Source organism: Juglans microcarpa x Juglans regia, chromosome 4D (genome assembly GCF_004785595.1).
Source record: "Juglans microcarpa x Juglans regia isolate MS1-56 chromosome 4D, Jm3101_v1.0, whole genome shotgun sequence".
NCBI lineage: Eukaryota > Viridiplantae > Streptophyta > Magnoliopsida > Fagales > Juglandaceae > Juglans > Juglans microcarpa x Juglans regia.
The window spans coordinates 7,900,218-7,913,898 of NC_054600.1; the positions used below are offsets into that span (position 1 = coordinate 7,900,218).

General features: G+C 33.0%; 1 pseudogene; it reads right to left on the reverse strand.

Annotated features, from left to right (window-relative positions):
- Positions 1–10,396: 10,396 nt before the first annotated feature.
- Positions 10,397–12,987, reverse strand: LOC121260106 (annotated as a pseudogene).
- Positions 12,988–13,681: the final 694 nt, after the last annotated feature.

Sequence of the window (13,681 nt, forward strand, 5' to 3'; positions counted from 1 at the left end):
AAACATGCCATAATCATAAACAAGCAAGTACTTAAGGAGGAGGGAAAAAAACAAAGGAATGGCCAAAAGAAAACTAGTATAATCACTTTAAGCCTATCAAAACTACAAAGGATAGACATTTTTTGTGGCACGTGGCTCATGCACACAAGTCCTCCCTTATCACTTAGGCTACCCACGGATAAGACAATAGAGTTTTTTCATAGAGATAAACAATATACGATGGATTGGAAGATTCGGAACACAAGTAATTTGGAACATTTATTTAACAACTAAAGTATCTATTCTATAAATTCACTTGGACAACACTGGACTTTTTGTTTCCTATTTCCATTTGCAAAAAATAAAAAATAAAAAAGGGTGAAAATTCGTGATCTGTAATTTTTGTTTAAACTAAAAATATCAATAGAAAACTTTAAACTTGCAAAGTTAATTCATTCTCATAATGACAATATTCAACCAAGATATAAAGTCTAAAGTAATATCTAAAAACCAAATCCTTCTATAATTGTTTGACAAGTTTGGAAACTTCATACTTTTTTTTTTACTTGTAGCCAAAATATGAATTTCAAATTGTTCTATGTAAAACTTCGCGTGGACAGGTGTCAAGTATTGAAGAAGCTCACCTTAATGATCTCAACTCAATTGATCAACTCCACTTTCACCAGGAAACAAAGGTTGAAAAAGAAGTTGGATTCAAAACATTAACAGTAGAATATTCAAGGCAGCTGTAAAACATGGCCAAGTATCCGTATAAACTCAAGTATCAATCTTTTTTTTTTAATAAGTTAAACTCAAGTATCAATCATCCTGTCCAAGAAATAATTCAGCCATCACACAATCAGTAGACCATATATCTATTGCAGTTGTGTACTCGGTGGCACCAAAGATGAGCTCAGGAGCACGATAATATCTTGAACAGATGTAAGAAACGTTGGGTTCTCCTTTCACCTGATAAAATGCAGAAGGGGCTACTCTCAAAGCAAATAAAAAAGACGCAACCATCAATAGCAAGAGTGAAATGAAAAACTAACCAATACTTTTGCACTCCCAAAATCACAAAGTTTCAGTTGATGCGTATGGGGATTGACCTGAACAGTGACCAATTTCAAGTGTGGAAAATTGAAAGAAGAAAAATTGAAGGAAAAGAGATATCCTAAAATGAATATATTTAAAGACACCAACAAATTCAACTCATTCTATTGCAAGAAAAATGCTCTCAATTTGGGTGCTCAGAAAAATGCAAGAAAATACCCTCGAGCAGTGATTTCCTTGATTGGGTAGTAATTTCCTCGACCCCTCAAGAGCAATTTACTCGAACGACATCACTAAGATTTCCTCATGCTCCTCAAGCGTGATTTAGATGGGGAATGGTGAGTTTATGAGATTGGATTTAGCGAAACCTAAATCAAAAATGGAGAGAAGGGGAGAGAGGGAGTGTCGGGCTGTAGAGGGAAGAGAGAAAGAGAAAGGGAAGAGAGAAAATGGAGAGGAAAATTTGAAAGGGAGAAATGAAACTTTTTTTTGGATTCATGGGTGAAAGAAATGGAAGAAAGGGACGTGAGAGGAAGAAATGGAAGAAAGAAAGGCAAGAAACGGAATTACAGGCGAAAATGGAGAGAGCAATTGGAAGAAGTGATTTTGTAATAAAATAATCAGGATAGACAATGAATAGCGAGTCTTCAAATATGAAGATAAAAATAAATTTCCTGTAGTTCAAAATTTGAGTTTTCATCTTTACCAAATCCAATACCGATGTTTTAAACCCTAATTCATCAAATTTTAGAGATTATTTCATTTTACCGAAACTGATGTCAATGCTCTTATACGAGGTTTGAAATGTTTAGGTTGAGATCATATTATACCAAAAATTGAAGGGTTCTTGTATTCAACAATTCTGTATAGTACTTTTAAAAATAAATTGTATAAAAGTGATTAAATTATAGAACTAAGAAATTTACTTATGTTCAGTTATTTATATATGGTTTCCAAACAAAATCTGTACAATTCAATTTACTTTAATCTCTGTGTTTCTCTTCTTCTTTTTTGTGTGCTAACAATGTGTTTTTGTGTTTCTCTCCCATTTTTTCAATTTTTAGAGTTTTGGGTTAGCAGTTCATGATAATTTGCATTTTGTATGTCTTCGGTTAAACAAATTTATGGATTTATTTTTTTGGTTTGCATGTCATTGTTTTATTCTCTTTTTTATTTTTTGATTTAATTGATCTGATTTGATGGTTTGTTTTTTATTACAAAAATAACAAAATCTGTTAAAAGCAACTTATAAGAAAAATTCTTTTAATTTGTCTACATATAGATTCTTTACCTTTTTATTAATCATGCAAAGCTATTAAGTTTTTATTATGCATGAGCATTTACTATATATAAAGAATGTTGCAGCACAAGTTTTACAAAAAGAATGGATGATTCAACTTGTTGCAGACCCTGATCGACTCAGCACAAAAACTTCAATGTCCTTTAAATTGTTAGACTTCTATTAAAGTTGTCCTAAACAAGTTTACTAAAACTATCAATATGATAAACTTGTATTAAACTATGCTATATTTTGAACTAATATTTTTGTTTTCTAATCTATGTAAACATGTAAGTATTATACTCCACTTAACTATTATTATTCAAAAATATTTGCTACCTTTTTTTCCATATGCATTAAATTATTGATTGATCAATTTTTTATTAAAAATATATTATTTTTCTAAAAAGATCATTTCACCCAACTAGGCAAGCACTATGCTCCTTTCCTAGCATATATATATATATATATATATATATATATATATACATACACACATACATATATATACACATGTATATATATAAAAGAGTAATGTCATTTATCCTTTTTATAATAAAAATAAGATAAATAGATTTTTTTATATATAATTTTGAGTAACACTATATACAATTATAGATTGTAGAATCATTGAAAAAGAATTGGATCCACTATTAAAAATTTAAAATTTTCATATAAGTATCATATTTATTTACTTTTTACAAACGGATTGCGCGACACTTGCGCGCTATCTGAGTGCAAATATCATTTCTCTTGTTTCTTTTTTTTTTTTTAACACAAAACATGAATGTCTTAATAGATTTTTTTCAAAAGAATTATTATTTTTCTTTTTAATTTTAAAATTAAAAAAAATACATGGTGGCCAAACCATCCCCTTGGCCATGAATTGGCTGTGTGAAACTCTTGATGACAACAAGGTGTGGCTTAGAGCATCTTCATTAGGTTCCCCATAAATTTCCTATAATTTAACTAAAAATCACATTCTCTAAAAGTTTTTCCTAAATTTTATTCATCTTTTAAGAATCTCTTACATCTCATTCTTCATCCATATCTCTATTCTATAAAATAATATTTTTCTATTCTTTTTTTATTATTTTTTTCACTCACTTCAATTTATAATCTAACTACTAATTATTTTGTCTTATTATCTTCTATTTAAATATCACATTCTACTAAATACTTATACGATTTTAACTACCGGATACAGTATTATTTTTTAAACCGAAATCCATATTATAAAAATAGTAATTTTGTAATATGTGCATTTGCTAACATGATGGTCTTTCTTAATATCTACTCTTTATCAGTTTTTCTAATAACCACGTATTGGTGATAAAAATTTTTGTTATTTCTGTAACAATAACATTTTTTCTCCTTTCTCTAACGATAAGATTTTGAAAACTTTCTCAAACGGTAATATTTTGAACTCCTACCTCCAATGGTAACATTCTTTATCTTTTCTCCAACAGTAGCGTTTTATCTCTAGTCTCAAACAGTAACATTTTTTGTCCTATATGTAACGGTAACTTTTTTCTCTATAAATACGCATTCTGTCTTCATTCACATTCTCACTATCTTATGTTTCATTTGATCTAAAAAATTGAAATTCAACAATCTCCCCTGATCTCCAACTCCCTTCATCAAATGGCTCATACCTTCTTTCGCAAGTTGCTCACATACTTATCCTCTGAAGATGAATTGAATATTGTTCTTAATGACGAGACCGATGAATAGTCATCGAGGCATCGTACCAATCGCCAACGACGTAAGTTTATTCGGCGTGATCATATTCAAAGGCAGGAGCTCCTATTTCGTGATTATTTCGTAGAAATTCTAGTATATCCCTCGAATCTATTTCGAAGAAAATTTCGGATGAGCCGTCCCCTATTCCTCTGTATTCTAAATGAGGTATAATCTTAAGAGCCGTACTTTATCCAGAGAAGAGATAATGCTAGAAGACTCAGTTTATCTTCTATGTAAAAAATAACCGCAGCATTTAGAATGCTAGCATATGGGTTACTAGAGATTTTATAGATGAATACATGCGTATTGGTGAAAGCACTACAATGGAGAGCCTTAAAAGATTTTCTGAGACAATAGTAAGTGTTTTTTCAGATGAATATTTGCGGTTTCCAAATGCTAATGATATTGCTCTATTGCTTGCGATTGGTGAACAATAGGGATTTTTAGGAATGTTGGGAAGCATTGACTGCATGCATTGGAAGTGGAAAAATTATCTCGCAGCTTGATAATGTATGTACTTCAGCCACATTCATAAACCAACTATTATTTTAGAAGCAGTTGCTTCATATGATCTCTGGATATGGCATGCATTTTTTGGTATATCCAGTTCACATAACGACATTAATGTGCTAGAGTGGTCTTCTATTTTCACGAAACTTGCACAAGAGCGTGCTTCTCCAGTCAATTACACAATCAATGACAAATACTACCAAATGGGGTATTACATTGCGATTCCATCACCACAAGGGAATAAGAAAAAAAATTTTGTGAAAGCATAAAAATCTGCAAGACAAGATATCGAGTGTGCATTCGGGGTACTTCAACAATGATTTGCAATCATTTGTGGACCTTCCTGAATGTTCAAAGTCAATGAACTAACAAATATAATGAAAAGTATGTGTTATTCTACATAATATGATCATTGAAGACGACGAGCATGATGATAGTGAGGGTTCGAACATTGAGTATGATCAAGTTGATGATGAAGTCCCAGAACTGTCGCGCAATCATACAACTGAGCTTACGGACTTCATCCAGCATCATCATCATATTAGAGACAGCTTGGCACATCATCAGCTACAAACAGATCTATTTGAACATCAATGACTATTATATTCCTAATAGTAGACATGTTGCATAATTGATTGGTATTTTCTTCATGTTATAGTGACTATATTTGAGTTAATCAAATTTCAATTCGTATTTCCTTCATGTTCGTATAAACTATATTTGAGTTAATTAAATTTCCATTTGTATTTCCTTCATGTTTGTAGTGACTATATTTGAAGTAATCTGTAATAGAATCTGAAATTGTAATAGCCAATTTCCTTGTTTCAAAATATCAATTTACACAACCCATATAAAAATTAAACTGTCTTAGTATTGATAATATTGTCATGGTGAGAATTTCCTTCACATTGAATGGCTGCAGAATCCCCCTCGAACGTCCATTACTTTTTCTAGAAAGTACCACAAACTACAATATGGCAATCCGGGTGAGGATTATCCCGCCATATCGATGGAGCTCTATTAAGACTTGTGAATTAACTCGCACTATAACACCATATCACAACCTAATAATAGCTTCCTCCCCCGAGAGATACGAAACACTACAAATGACCCAACACCATAGAACAAATTACCCATGGAAAAAGTAATGAAACTGAATTAGTTTAAGGAATTGACTATGCATTTTTTAGATATCAAAACACTAATGCTGGGAAGTAATAAATTCGCCCAACACAACCAAAACCATACAGACAAATTTAATGAATGAATAACCACAAACAATGATAAATCACATTCTATAACCACAAACTCTACCAAATTCTCCTTAAAACCAAAAACCCCACAAATCCCACATCCACAAACTCCATCAAATTCTCTTCAAAACTAAAAATCTCACAAATTCCATAACCACAAACTCTACCAAATTCTTCTCAAAACCAAAAACCCCATGAATACCATAACCACAAACTCTACTAAATTCTCCTCAAAACCAAAAATTTCACAAATACCATAACCACAAACTCTACCAGATTCTCTTCAAGAAAAACGGTTGGACAGCAATGAGAGAAACAGATTAAAAAAAAATCAGTGTGATGGCATCATCAATTTCTCAGCAGCCAAACAGCCAACACAACCAACCACATACACAGCCAAAAACCCACCGCAGAGTATCCTAAAAAATTCACAATCGCAAACCACAAACAATCGATCTAGAAAATTGGTTGGACAACAATGAGAGAAACAGATTTTTAAAAAAAAAATCCGTGTGAAATTGCTCATCACTTTCTCGGCAACCAAGCAATCAATACAGCCAAAAAATCAACATAGATCATCCCAAAAAATCCACAATCTCAAGTCTAAATAAATGGATCAATCAAGAAAAACGGTTGGACAGTAATGAGAGCAACAAATTAATTAAAAAAAAAGTGTCAAAGCATCATCACTTTCTTGGTAGCCAAACAGTTAACACAACCAAAATAATACAGACAAATTAATGGCAACACAAGAAAAAATGAGAAGCGGTTTCCTCAAACAAAGTCCAAAATCATAAATCTAAACGAGAGTGACAAAAAAAAAAATTTGAAGTTGGTGAAAGCATTGCAAGCTTTATCGGCAGCCAAACAGCGAAGACATCGCCGACGCAGAGAGAGTTGTAGGCTCTCCATCGCATACTTACTTTGATCATGGTGTCGGGAGGAAGAAAAATGGAAGAGAGAAACAGAGAATGAGAGAGATAATCCAAGAAAAATACAAGAAAATGAGGGAAGAGAGAAACGGTAACGATTTTGAAAAAATTGAAATCAAACTTACAAAAATTATCGATGGAGAGAGGATGTGATTGATGGTGTTGCGAGGAAGGGGCCAACTGAGAGAGAAGAAGACGTGGGACGAAGGTCGAACCGAATGCGATGGGATGTACAGTCGTTCGGAAACAACTGTACACACCATAAACCTAAACCGAAAAATGAGAATTGGGATGGAGAGGGTTTTTTTTCAAAACCCTAAATTTTTTCTTAAATTATAGGGGATAGAGGAGATATGGAGAAACCAATGGGAATGCTCTTAAGCCACCTTCAGGTTAAGGGCTAAACTTTGTTCAGGGAAAAATTTTTCAAAGCCCTATTTAATACATAGGTTTTTTAAGATGTCATCCGTATAAAGACAATTTGATCCTCCAAAATTTTCAAAAATCTTACTTATCACTTAGTTTTCCAAATTCCTTTTATTTTCTCAATAATTTTTCATACACTAATCATTAATAAAATCTCACATTCTTACACTAATTATTTTGTTATTTTTCACATCTCATAATAGTCAAGAAAAGTTCTTGGTCTTTTTTTATAAGTTATTTGATATATTTAGAACTTCATTTTTTCTATTTGTTGACACTTTTTTGTTCAAGTCTTCTACCAGCTAGTGGTTTTGTTAACAACAATTGATTTTTTTTTTTTTTTTTTAGAAATAGACTGCATTCATTCATGAAAGCGAAGCTACAATTGTGACTGATAAATATATGAAAAAATCCAGATTACAAGCCAACTACTCACGGTTGGGGCTCCACCAGTACATAAATTCCTTTGTGACTAGTATAGTCTTAACTTCTAGAACTCTCTATAGACAAACTGTCTGAGAGATCACACTCTATTCAAAGCAAAGATTTCAAACTCCACCCTCCAGAGGAGGATATGACTTTCACTCTATGGACAAATTGTCTAAGAGACTATTTCTTTTTATTATTAAGCTAAAACAAAGGAAATAACAAAAAACGTAAATAAAACGTAGGAAAATAGCGAAATATAGCTTGAAAAGTTGTAGATCCACATTTTCAACTTTAGAGGAAATCAAATAAGCAAACACAAGGATTGTGGAGGTGTGTGAGGGACACGCCACTCTGGAAGTATAGCAGACAGTCAAATCTGAAGAAACCGATGACCCTAGTCTCATAAATGCCGCACGTGGCAGCGGTAGAGCTCTCATTGCGGTGGATGTCACACACAAACTTTGGACCGCACGTGTGGCTCACGTGCTGCTCCGTTCGATGATATTTTTCGCCTGTCTGAAGGATCGGTGCCTTGAAAATCTTGCGGTGGGGCGTGTGGTGGTCACCTGGTTCCGGAGAACATAGATATGCATTTTGCCCTACTTTGAAAGAAAATACACAAAACCAGAAAAAAGAAAAGAAACAACTAGAGAGAAGGGGGATGAGGGAGGAGCCGAAGCTCGAACCCCCTCCTCTGATCTAGTTTTTTGAGGAGGACTGCTCTAGAGAGAAAATGGAAAGAGTGAAAGGTGTGCTAGTGTTCACAATTGAGTTAATAATTAGTAGTGAATGCAACATATATCCCATGATTATTCATATATATATATATATATATATAATAGAAGTTTTACAAGGATATTCAACAACAAAGTTTATTTTTTATTTTCTTAATTTTTATTCTTTATTTGTGATTTTATTATGGATTTATAGAACAATGTTAGCTTTTTCATTATTTAATCGATTTTGAGCAATTACAATATTGTTTTTTTTTTTATTTCAAGTCTTTAAATAGATCTTTATTAATACACATATATAGAAGAAGACTACAACAACTCGCATACTTTTATATTCATGTCCGTTGGGCCAATAAAAAATTCTGGTTCTACTTCTGCCTTAAGGTTCTATTTCTGGTCGCATGCCACATGTGGCCACCATGGTCCACTTTTTTTTTTTAAATTGTATCCCTTCTATTTTTTCCTTTTTATTCTTCTTTCTTTTTGAAAAAGCAAAAGCCCTAATGTGCATGGCTCGTGCCCATGAGGGTTGCCGTACCACACTCCGAATGGGGTTGTGGTGGGTAGACGTGGCTACTCATGAACTTTTTGAAAAAAATTAATGTGTGAAAATCTTACATTAATACTCTTCTCTATGTTTAGAAGGAATAGTTATTCACATTGGAGAATAATTATTCCCATAAAATTTCTTTTCTTAGAATCGTAACCAAACTAAAGAATAAGGGTATAATGGATTCGGTTCGATTCGGTTTTGTATATATTTTAAAACTGAACCGATATACCGGTTTTAAAAATTTAAGAACTGATATCGGACCGATTCACTACTGAAACTAAAACTTGTTATATTTTTAGTTTCGGTCAAGTTTGGTCCAATTTTTCCAGTTTTATGGATTATTTATATTAGTAATAATATGATGTTCACGTATACTAAATTATTAGTTTATTTATATTATAGTATAAATACATTATTTTATAATAATTAACACATACTAATATAATATTGAATTCAACTATAATCTATACAAGTTCTATACTTTTTATACGAGTATATAAGATCAAATGTGTAGAAACATATTTACAAAAGAAATATATATTATAATTTTATGCCAAAAATGTATTTATCCTTGATATATATATATATATATATATCAAAAGTAAGTTTATATTAATAACTTAATATTAATGTTTATGTTTAAGATTAAAATTTTATGTTATATTAATTTTATATTATAAGATTAAAATTTATATATTATATCAAATGTTATATTAAATTTATGTTATAAGATTAATAGACTTGAATAATAAGATTAGAATTTGATGTTATATTAATTAGCAATTTAACATCTAATATAAAAAATTATAAATATATATACCGGTCCGATTCGGTTTAAACCGATTTTCAAAATATGAAAACCGATGCTGCACCAGTTTAGGATTGCTTTTGGTTCTTAAGAACCAATACTGCACTAGACCACTAACAAACTGGTTTAATCCAATTCAACTGATTTTTTTTACACCCCTACTAAAGAATAACAAATGGAATAGCCGTTATTTACCAATACCATTTCTGCCAACCCTACTGTTACTTGAAGTTGCAATTAGACCTATTTTCTAATTAAAAAATTATAATGAGTTTATAATTCATCCGAAAAATAATTTTATAATTCATTCGAAGAATATTTCTTCATGCTTGGATCAATGCAGAGAACTGCACTGTCCTGTACGGTACTCTCGCCCTTTCAGTGTTCTTCTCCAATTACATTATTGTCCATGATTATTAATCATTTAGATGGTATTTGAAGCTTTTTTCCCTAGATATGTAAAACTTTTATTATCTTTATGCATTGATTAAATTGAATTTAACAAAATTGAAAACAAAAATCACGACGGAACTCTGACTCTGGCTTTACGGTCTAGAACTTGGCTCACACTGCTAATAATAGTTGCACAAACTGGGTTTGGATCAAAACCACCATCAATATCAGTCGTTGGTTTCCTCCGTCTATGGAAGACGAATTCAAGGGCAAAAAAGTAATAAAAAGAAAATGGGTCCAGCCGAGTGCATTTCAACCCACCCCACAATCCTTTCCTCGTTCTTTAGCACTAAAGCGATACCATTGCATTGCTTCACATAAGGAAGTAAAATGATCCGTAACATTTATCAGTATCTCACAACTCATAACGAGTTAACTTATTTATAGCATAGAGAAAACACTGACGCCCTCCTCCCCAACCAGGCACAACAGCATAAATACAGTAGATAACTTCACAGGGGCTTGGGGACTGGGCACTTCTGGAAGAATAATTCAGACCCCTTCCTAGCAGTCACCTTTTTCGTGTTGGAATGCAAGGATGATGGAAGGAAAGAATGCTGCACTGCAAAGTGAGTAGGACAACTCCGGGATAAAGCTAATTCCAGATAGTTTGCAATTTTTGGTTCTCTATTCATATTTCATGGGTCAGCCATCTTACTTTGGTGGCTTTCGGTAGGGGTATACAATGTCGTCAACAGTCTCCTTTATGGAGTTCCCCACTCTTCGAATGTTCCTGGCCACCCCGGAAGCAACCAAATTTGCATTCCTTGTAAACCTGCAGTTTAGAATTAAAAGCAGATAAGCCATATTCACCAACCATCTAAACATGTTTCAGAAGATAAATGGGCCCCAGTTCTTATTGATACTACTCAAAAGTTGAATTAAATGTTTGCCTGCTAATGAAATCATCCCCAACGGAAAGTGGTGGTTTGTGTCGTCGAGGCTGAGGTAATTCAGAAAAAAGAACCCTAAGGATCAAAATGATTAATAATAAACTAGAGTGTAAACATGCTGAATTATACAAACACAGATGAATTTCCCAAAACGATGCAAATCTTTGTGCATGAAAATTTCCAGCGCAAGAAAGTGGACCTAAAACAATAGTTCATAGACATTCTGTAACAGTAAAGAGAGTTTTTGTTTTTGGTGCTGCTGCTGCTGCTTATTACAAACAGATAGTAAACTTCCACATAAAACGATATGTATCATGTTTCCTGCTAGTTAATGAATCATATTGGAAACAAAGAGAGCAAGCCCCAAAAAGTAAATAAGGCTGTATCAGCAGTTGTGACTACCCTGCCACTATTTGACTAAACAATACATACTATCATTTAGCTCCACATTTATTTTGTTAACAGTGTGGCATAACAAATAAATACAAAGAAAATGGGTGACTTATTCCATATGCATAGCAATGCAGCCATATGCACACAACACGGTCATCCAAATGTCTTGCTTGGTTGTTCCACTTTTCATCACTATGATTGACCCTGTCATGGCTGATGAAACTATAAAACCTAAAGTTGTACAACTTTTGTTGCAAAAGAGACAAGATTTAATTAACCGCCCCCCCCCCCCCCCCCCCCCCCCCCCCCCCCCCAAAAAAAAAAGAAAAAAAACACACACACACATAGAGGAATTAAAAAGGTGGTCTTCACTAGCCACACAAGTTAATAAAAAAAATACAAAACATCATCTTTAGAAGATATGAACGTACTAATGTTCAAGATACTAGTGTTTCAAAAATAGACCACGGCTCTCACACACCCACCCACCCAATCGCCCACAATTTGCCATACTATCATTGATATATTACAAAAATCTTCTTCATCAAGACCAAATAAAAGAAGCGTAAAACAAAATTGTCCTTACCTTCTCTATTATGGATATGAGCAGGAGCAGAAGCAGGCTCATCGTTAGAAACTCTTATGTCCACTAAAACCTGCAGTAACTCATATCTTTTAGAATTAAATTCCAAATTCAGGATTATAAGTAACTAGATCCACTAGTCACACATAACCAAGGAAATAAGGCAATCAAATGCGTCAAACTCGTAACATTTCAAATGACTACAAACTGAAATGGGGGGCACACACGCATAGAAAAGGAGAGAACGGACAACCACCTCAAGGCCTACACATATTGGCAATTCTGTCTTTCCGCTTGCTTATCAATCGCCAGGTCTTGTCCAATTCTATCCAAATAGACGGAGTAACCAACACAAGCATAACTGAAATCATTAGGACTCTGTAGAAGCTTCTATCTCCGTTTGTCCACCGATGTATCCAGATACTGATCACCAGACTCTATGTTAGCATGTATTATGAAATCATTACCATTTAGCATAACTTCAATTAATCCATACAAGCCGCAAATATTATCAAAAATTGATGTGGATCCGAAAAGCATCAACTTGCATACTTATAGGCACATATGGATGTGAAAGTTTTGACGATTCATTTAATAGACGATCTAAAAAGGCTAAGCGACGAACTAGCCATACGAAGAAAAACAAATATGGGGGGGAAATTATGAAATTGATGTCAACTTGAGGCCTTGGTGAGAAATGAGGAGCCAAGTTCCATCGATGATTAGATTTGGATTTAAACAAAAAAATAAAAAAAAATGGAAAGGAAAGCATTAAGAGAAAAATGAAAGAGAGTAACCATCTTGGAGGGTGCGAGAGATGCCGATGCAGCGAGGGTTGCGAGCTTTGGATTTGAGAGCGGAGTGGTAGTAAAGATAGCCCTTGCAAGACTTTCCCTTTAGATTCGAACCTTTCACTCGGCTTTGCTTCTGGAGCTCGTCTCCTCCCTCGTTTTCACTCCCATCCATGGCCTCTATCCCTCTCTCTCTCTCTCTGCTCTTTTTCCTCTCCCTAATTTCCATCGCTCATTCTTGATCGCTCTTTACTCTCGATAGAATCGAATTTTCGTCCATAGATAGCGTCGGAGTATTAAACGAATCGTTTCAATCGCGCGTAATATGCCACGCCAGTTTAAAAATAGCATGAATCATGAATGACAAAAACCCACAAATAGCACAATTGCCCAAGTTTTAATTGTAAGATGAATAAAAATTAACTTGTTTGATACAGTTTTCATAATTTTAATAGTTAAATTATGTAATAATCTATTAATTTGAGATAAAAAGCATAATATAAAAAACAAAATATCAATATTTTCTATGCTAACCTGATATTAGTCTTTCGCTTTATCGTTATATTGACTGCATCAATAAATAGATTTGTAAATTAATTTTTTCAGCGTTTAATAAATTGAAGATCAATAATATACGTACATTTAAAAAATAAAAAATAAAATAACAATATCATATACATTAGATATATGTATTTAAAAAAATAATAAAATAACAATCTCTACAAGAAATTGTATTACACAATATCATATATTTTTCAAAGCACAAAGCATTACTTATATGAAGCCAAAGCTTCAATTATTACACCATATTATATAATAATAAAGTTTTTCTTCCTACGAAGGCAGTTCGTTATGAAAATATAAGCATT